We start from the raw sequence: 8,407 nt of genomic DNA, 5'->3' as shown, positions 1-8,407 counted from the left end.
AAAAGTTTGTCAGAAGTGGGATTCGAACCCACGCCTCCAGGGGAGACTGCGACCTGAACGCAGCGCCTTAGACCGCTCGGCCATCCTGACTGTTAACGGCTCATGAAGAGCTGCTGGAAAATTTTTCTGATCAAAACCAATCGACAGTACATTATGCTTCTAAGTAATTGGGTAACTTAGTAAACAAGTGTGTAATAGAGGTCTTTGTTATCAATTGATGCATTTCCTATCAGCTATACATTTCTAATTAATGAAGACACTCTCTTTAAAGCCTTGGTCTTTGCATGACACAAGCCAAACGTCCTGTGCTCTGCTTTATACACCATGTTTTATAAACAAACTTTGTGAAACTTTGTTTCCAAAATAAATTGCATTACCATGAAAACCAAGTTGCTACCAACTGACAAAACAAATGCACATCGGTAGGTTCTACTGAGATTTGAACTCAGATCGCTGGATTCAGAGTCCAGAGTGCTAACCATTACACCATAGAACCCCTGTGGTGTGAGGCACAGATCCTGTGGAAAGATCATTAGCTATCAATACTTTACGGATTTTCTTGTAGGGTTCAAAAAGGTTTCCATTTTATGAAAACACTCTCTTTACATTTCTATTATTTTGAGGCATTCATGGGACTTTATTTTTTAGCATTTTCCTGTGATCATTACACTACAGTCTTGTTTGTTTTTGGTGATATTTTGACAATTTATAGTATTTTATATATATATATAACAAAGTTTGGCGAGGTTTTTATGCCAAATTATTCACTTGGCAGCATGTTTTAAGGCATAAACTTGCATTTTGAGACCTTTCTGGGACTTTTTCTTCTTTTGCATTTTTTGTCATAGTCTACAATCTTTCCTATTTTTGTTGAAATCTTGATTTTCAAATAATTTCTTTTTGTAATGTTCAAATTAAAGCATATCGAGATTTCTTTTAGAAATATAAAAATATTTAAAAATATCAAATCTGATTTTTAATCAGAATCTTGTCAAGTTAAATTTAACACAGATGGTTTTATGACTTTCTGCTTCACAAATCTAAAATAAAAAAAGGCACGTAAGTAAGTAAGTGTACAGCTATTGTCAGCTAGATGTTTATTCCTGGAGAACCTCTGCCTCATGTCTTGTCTCCAGCCAATGGAATCCTTTAAGACGTGGAGCTGTGGTTGACAATCTAAGTATGTCTGTAACCACCTTACTGATAATGGTTCTATTTTAAAAGGACTTGTGCGGCAGAGACATTTCTCAGTTATCTGTGGTTTCCAGCCCAGAGGAGGTCAGAGACAGGTCTGCATCATTTCTCTGTAGGATCAAACTGTGCTGCCCAGGAATCAAGATGTAGGTGTAGCCACCTACACACAACACTAAAGCGCCTGACTACATTAGTAAGCCTGTAGATAAATTCAGCCAACACAGTAGAAACAGATGGAAAATAAAGCCATGTAAATCAAAACATTACCATAAGGTTGCACAAAGCGCACACACACACAAGCATGCTATCGAGCCTGTGCAGACGTGTTAAGTGAAGAGTGACATGTTATAAGAAAGGGTAGACAACCTTCGGTGGATTCCACACATTTTTTGAACTGCTCAAGGACATGCTTGTCCTTTTCTGACCCAAATTACAGGGTGAAAGAGAAACAAGGATAAAGTAGACGGGGAGGGAAGGAGGGAGGGAGTTGACCAGCAAAGCACAGCTAGTGGGTTCAGGTGTTCAGAAACAGCTGTCTCTGAATAAATAAATAAAAAAACCTGCGTGGGTGGATGTAGAACAGAATCATCGAGCAGCGAGGGAGTGGAGAAAGAAAAATGAGGAGGTGTCGAAAATGAGTGAATTAAAATATCCATTGACACATGCAGTATAATTGTTGATGATGACTGACAGTAGAAAGAGACAAGTGTTTGGTTGGATGTATGTGTGTACACAGATGCAACGGATGACAAGCTGCAAAACAAAAAGCGGGCCTGCTGCCCAGGGAGCTACAACGCTATCTCTCAAACACAGGACAATGAATAAGCTGTTTCACAGACACACGGCCACACGTGCCCAACAAGGTGAGCACAGCAGGCTGTGAACTAAAAACACAGCAATGCTTATTGACAACACCTTTTGGTTGTTGATTGTTAAATCTGGACATGTAACAAAAATGATCCCATCATTTATTAGTAGTCAGTTATTGAAATTCAGTATTCTGTGTTTTTTAGCTTTTTTGTTTAATTGTCTTTATTTATTTATTTTACACAGCACTACTAAAACAAACATACATATTGCATACATTCATGTTTTTCTTTCCTGGTGGTTGTAGAAAATGTACATTTGTTTGGTTGGAATTATGCAGAGAAGGGCCTGGACCACTTCACGTCCCGATTGCTAATGTGAGCAGTCCATCAGCCCACACACAATTCCAAGAGGCTCTCAAAGCACTGGCCGTTTCATTGTTTTTGACTCTGCGCTGTTGGTCATGTGAATGTGTAACAGCACGTTTTGAACCTGTACTTTTTACAAGACACTCCAGAGAAATGATTTAACATAAATAAATAAATAAGATATTTCTATTGGTATCTTCCATTCAGGTCAGTCTTTTGCAAGTTAAAAAAATCCTAAAAAATAAAATAAATAAAAGGATGATGGTATTGGATGATTGACAGAGGTTTTATCACATCCTTTCTATAATTACCCTCACTCAGAATCACTTGGTTTGGTAAGTGAAAGAACTAGCTGTATGGTCAAATGAATTAGCTGATTTACAGTAAACACATGTTCTTCATCAAGAATGACTTAAGTTTGGATATAATTGTAAAATTAGTAAAGTTTGAAATATATACTGTATATAATATGTATATATAAATATACTAGACATATATATATATGACATATTTATATATGTAGATATATATATAAACTTAAACTTATCTTTATCTGAAATAACTATAGCTGAAATAACTATTAACTAAAAACTATTTGAAATTATTTTATATTTAAATTATTTATTTTTGTAGATTTTCACCAATGAGATTTTCTGGTACAGTCGTCAAAGCACGCTCTTTCTATCAAATGACAGCTGACACAGAAAAAGTGTCACCTGTCAACTGTAGGGGGCGCGCTGATATTGGAACGTTTGTATAACGGAAATAGGAATGCATTGTACGGTCCTTATTTCCGGTTCCGGCGCATGAGAGCTAGTGTTAGCCGTTTGGGCTTCTAGCGGACGTTCAAGTCAAAAAACTGACCACAGTGGCTACATCTGATTGAGTGAAATGGTGGGTTTTTTAAATCAATTGTTTGTGTTGTTATATTGGTTGTATTTTGTTTGAAATGGAAGTCGTTCGGTCGAGACCGTTAGTGCAATTTACGCTAGCTAACGTTAGCTTTTGTCAGATGTTAAAATGATTCGTAGTTAGTTTTCGTCCTAAATAATGAACAAAGAACTGTCGTGGTGAATAAGGAATTGGCATTTGACAGGAGCTTGAGCTGGGCTGATGCACCTTTTTTGAAAATATGAAATATATGAAACACGACTCTGCTAGTCGAGTAGCAGAGTAATCCTCCGCTAGTTTTGACTTGCAGTTGTGTTACAAACATTAGGGCTATATGCTCTACAGTGTGTGTGTGTGATATGAAAATTATACTGTAATCATGAAAGTGTATTTATTTTGATTTATTGATCCAGATTAAAAGAATAGTAGTGCAACATAGGTAACTTCCTGAGGTTATTGGTGGTGCCAGTAATTACTTTCTGAGGTTATTGGTGGTGCCAGTAGTGTAGAGCAAACCAATAGTTTGTGAAGCGAAGCCATGATTGCGTTGAAGCCTTTTAATATTTACCCTTTCCCCACACAGGTGACCAACGTGTGGAACAACTCGGTACCTACAATGGACACATGGGATCTGGATTGACTGTGACTGTATCCTTTCATGTTATTTAGCTCGGTATGCTGTCGTGTCTTCACCAGGGATGTCATAAGTCAATATCACTAATAATTAAAGATATGAAGGCCCTAACATTTCCTGAGTAGCATCAGAAAATATAACCAAAGTAAAGGTGAACGCAAACAATAAACAAGGGAAGCCTGGCATACTGCAACAATGTTATGACAAAGGTTTTGTTATCATGCAACAGCACAGTGTTACGACACCAATAACAGCATAATAATTGTAATATTAGTTATTAACTAGTTATCTGACAGTTATTGTACCAAGTAAAGGTGTAATCATAACACAGTTGACCCCAGCGTACGCTCATGAATTGCTGCCACGATACATGCTATGTTCCCTAACTGGCTCTTCTCAGGGGACAGCAGAAATGTCTTGACAGGATCAGCTGACAACAACTGTCAACTGTGAGACTGCGTGATCGGTGGGTAAAAAGAAAATGCATGCATTTAGATAGATAGAAGTTTGTGAATCCCTCGGGTGTTCCAGCACCAAAACAACAACAAAAATGCACAAATAGGTCAAATACACACATGAGTAGCAGCACACTGTCAATGAATATGGGAAATCAGTGGATCACTAACAGTGGATGTTAATAGATTAGGCTTTTAGTAGAAGTAGATAGATTAGTAGGTAAGTATTGTTGCTGTGTGTGGTGTTGTTAATTGCAATCTTAAGTATTATATTTTCGTTATTCTATTGGTATGATGTGTATGTATAGTGACGTACACTACATTATACCCATGATATGTGTATATATAAGCAGAACTAGTATAATTATAAGGGTGTTATGTGAACAAGTATATAAAATTAATATACAATATATGAAATATATGCAGTGTAAATAGTTGAGGAGTGAAATACTGAAAACAAAAACCAGTTAGCTATGTAGGCGAATCCAGCAGACATATTAGTGTATGAGTGTCAATTAGCTATATAGGTGAATCCAGCAGACATTAGTGTATGAGTGTCTGAATCTATTTTGGATGATTTCATGTCAAGTGTTTTATAGTTTGGTGTTTAATTTTTTGCTCCGTGTCCTTTCTGTAGTGTCTGCCGCCAGAACACGCAGGTTCGATTTCAGCGGCATCATCGTCATGTTTTCCACAGATGAGTGGATGGGCCATCGGTGTTTCATGAACTTGTTCGACCTCAGGGATCCACAGATCGGTAGGTAATCGTCACGCACAACGTAAACAAAGTAATACTGTAAAAGAAACGAATGATAGTACACGGCTTCCTGATTACTGCTAAAGGAATAGTTTGCACACAGTATTATAGAAATGAAATAATGAATCACAGACAGCAGGTTGTGTAGAGCTTGTGTTAATGAGGAACATTTATTTATTTTTTTTTTATTTGTCTATTCCAGAGAAGTCCTGAAGAAATCTAAGGAGCACAGCAGGCACATCAACGACATCCCGACGTCTGTAGACCTCACCATGTTCATCAGTGCCTCAATGGACAACATCACCAAGGTGAGAACTCTTATGTTAATGATTGATGTGATAACAGTTGTTGAAATGTTATAAATAGTCATCAGAATGACACCTGGCTGGCCATCAAGGAGAAGGCCTAGAGAAGAGTTTTGTTTTTAACCTTAAAAAATGAAACCTGAGTTTTTAGTTTTTGAAGGTGAATAAAGAAAAGAGTTGTCCATGAAGACTCTCAGTCAGCCAGGTCACGGTCAAGGTTGAAGAGTTCCATTAGCCAACTGGATGTGAAATTTTCTAAAAGAAGGCGTTTCGCCTCTCATCCAAGAGGCTTCTTCAGTTCAAACTGGTGGAGGGGAGTACAGCAAATATATACTGTGGGTGGGACAAAGAATAAAGCGACTTTAGGTCCCTGCGGTCGGGTGGGCCGTCGGGGTCATCTGGGGAAGTGTTAACAGTCGTTAGCGTCTGATGGGTCGTTAGCCCTCCTCCTCTGTTGAGTAAAAATGTCATGTCCAGTTGCCTAACGGAAGTCTTCAACAAAGAAAAGAGTCATTGTTTTCCTTTTAACTCTTGGATTTGTCGTTGTTTATACACATTACGTATGGAATTGTGAGGTGACCCTCCAGTCATTTGTGCTTTAGACCACCGCTGCAGGGTAGAACAATAGAAAATAAATGAATGAAAAATGTATTTTAAGTTATTTATTCATAGTTTGTTATACATGTATGTGTAAACTGACGTAAATATTGACAATTTGCTGGGGGTTATTCTGTAAGAAGATACACCAAAAAAACCTCACAGTAGTAGATGTGGTTACTTTGAGTGTGTCCACTTGTCCCGTTTATTTACAGAGACATTTTTCCGTCAGTCTAGACATGTTGGTCAATATGTCAATACTACAGACCTCTCACCGTAATGTGAATCCACTGACTTATGTACTTAATATACTGAAATAGACTTTAGAATATTTGAAGTACATCTTAGGAGAAATGAGTGATACAGTTTGAAATGAACCGTCTGCTCTGGTTTTGTGTTAGTGTTGACTGTCTGTGACTTTAAGGCCTTGAAGAGAGATAAGTGCTTGAATAAATGTTTGCTTAGTTCAAAGCTGACTGACTGTGTGAGGCTGTTGAAGGCTTTATGTCAGCCACCCAGATAGAGTGGAGTAAAAATGAAATGATTATTTAATGTTTGTTTTGGAGTCCAAGATGTGGACTGATGATGATGTGGAAATGACTGAGTGCCATGTGTTCTCTCCACAGCTCTTTGATCGGAGAACTCTGCCGCCATTTCACCTATCACGTAAGTTGTCGAGTTGTCGCTGTGCAATGCTTATCCTAGTAGATCAACAGTGACCTCGCACCTTGCAATTGTGTGTGTGTGTGTGTGTTGTAGGTAGTACTGGGCAGGAGGCCATGGAAGTGACCACAACTTCCACCAGGATTGGCAAGTTTGAGGCCAGATGAGTTGAAGTGGAGTTTCCAGAGTATTATTGTTACTTGTTGTCTTCATCCAAACAAAAGAAAGCGGTAAAGAAAATGCAGATGTTCTTTATTGTATTGTGGTGTTAGCATTAGCACTGAAGAAGCCACAGCTTTGTTACAAACAAAGGCATTTATGCAGTGAGGAAATATCTGTTTAAATATTGATTGTTTGTGTTAACACGTGGCACGGTGACGTGTTCTTCTAATTTGCAGGTTCTTCCAAGCTGCGTACGAAGAGGAGTTTGGCCCCCATCAACTGTGTGGCTTTCCACCCTGACGGCAAGAGGTAAATGAGACCAACGCAGCTTTTGATTGTTCCAAAAAAATAGTTACACCAAGGGCAACTGGATGAAGTAGGTTTTTCTTTTATGAAGATGTTTTACTGCTTCTAACTGAAGAAGCCTCTTGAGTAGAGGTGAAATGTCTTCAACAACAACAACAAAAAAAACTTTCTTCGTCCAGTTGCCCTTAATGTAACCACTTTTGGATTGAATGACTGACAGCTTTTGGTTGTGTTATTCCAGCTCATTGTTGTTATTCATTGTGCCTTGTATGCTATTGTCTTAACAGGAGGAGAAGACTTGTGGACACAGCAGCTTGGACTCTGCCAGGTAGAGTGAACGAGCAACTTCATTTGAAGCAGATCAGTTGCTGGACTTGTGAGTATTTTACTGAAATGTCTAATTGCCTTAATGGTATTGTTGTTTCATTGTGAGGTGCATTTGACTTAAGACTGTTGTAAACCGTCCAGAGTAAGTTTCTTCTAAAGGTAAAGAAACTTTTTGACTTTTTTGAGGTAAAAATTCATTGTGCCTTAATGCTATTGTGAAACAGTCACTTTCATTGTGAGCTGTATTTGACTGAAAAGACTGTTGTAAATGTTCCAGAATAAAGAAAATTGTTGTAAACACAGTGCATTCATTTCTAGATATTGAGTCAATATGAATGGGGTTTCTCATTGCCTAAGTCAAATGTATGGGTATATGTATAGAAAAAGGAAAAAAAAACTGTTTTTGAGTATATGTAAAAACTTAGTTTTTAAAACTACTGCTTACTAAGTTCAAAAACTAAGTTAAAAAAAAACCAACCAGGATATTTCCACAATGAACAGAACAAGAAGTTTTTAGTCTTTTAATAGCAAAACACTTCACATTTACAAAACATGCATTCAATCACAAAGTCCAAAGATACATTTAAAAACAATACATGTCAAATTACAACAATAACTCTTAGCTTTACTTTAACACTTCAGCTAAAGATGGCAAAAAAAAAAGCAGTCATTTGCCTTGAAATACAACACAACAACCTTTTACTTGGTTTAAATTCAGAAAATGTTATACGTTTACAGTATGTCATCAATTCATCAAAAACAACATGACATTCTGAAAAACTTCACAAATACAAGTTTTGCAAGTGCAGTCATTTTTATTAAAACACAAATGACAATTTCATGGGAACAAGTTAAAAAAAATAATACTCTCTTGGTAAGTTAGGGGTGTAAGGGGGGGCTTAAAGGCTGTTTATGGTGATATTTTGAACTATTACATAAAA

At 37.3% G+C, this 8,407-nt stretch overlaps 1 long non-coding RNA gene and 2 other non-coding genes across 3 annotated transcripts; 1 reads left to right on the top strand and 2 right to left on the bottom strand.

Annotated features, from left to right (window-relative positions):
- Positions 1-7: 7 nt before the first annotated feature.
- On the bottom strand, positions 8-90 carry trnal-cag (transfer RNA leucine (anticodon CAG)). The gene has a single exon. It is a non-coding gene; the product is annotated as a tRNA-Leu (tRNA).
- Positions 91-424: 334 nt separating this feature from the next.
- trnaq-cug (transfer RNA glutamine (anticodon CUG)) lies at positions 425-496 on the bottom strand. Its single transcript has one exon. It is a non-coding gene; the product is annotated as a tRNA-Gln (tRNA).
- A 2,653-nt stretch (positions 497-3,149) lies between these two features.
- On the top strand, positions 3,150-7,767 carry LOC112487982 (uncharacterized). Its single transcript, XR_003051627.1, has 9 exons — positions 3,150-3,263; positions 3,844-3,908; positions 4,295-4,360; positions 4,987-5,106; positions 5,309-5,414; positions 6,635-6,674; positions 6,768-6,901; positions 7,070-7,142; positions 7,427-7,767. It is a non-coding gene; the product is annotated as an uncharacterized LOC112487982 (long non-coding RNA).
- The last annotated feature ends 640 nt before the right edge of the window (positions 7,768-8,407 follow it).

Source organism: Cynoglossus semilaevis, chromosome 13, assembly GCF_000523025.1.
Source record: "Cynoglossus semilaevis isolate Cse_v1.0 chromosome 13, Cse_v1.0, whole genome shotgun sequence".
Taxonomy (NCBI): Eukaryota; Metazoa; Chordata; class Actinopteri; order Pleuronectiformes; family Cynoglossidae; genus Cynoglossus; species Cynoglossus semilaevis.
The sequence above is the reverse complement of the archived record's forward strand: the minus strand, read 5'-3'. Positions and strand labels throughout refer to the sequence as shown.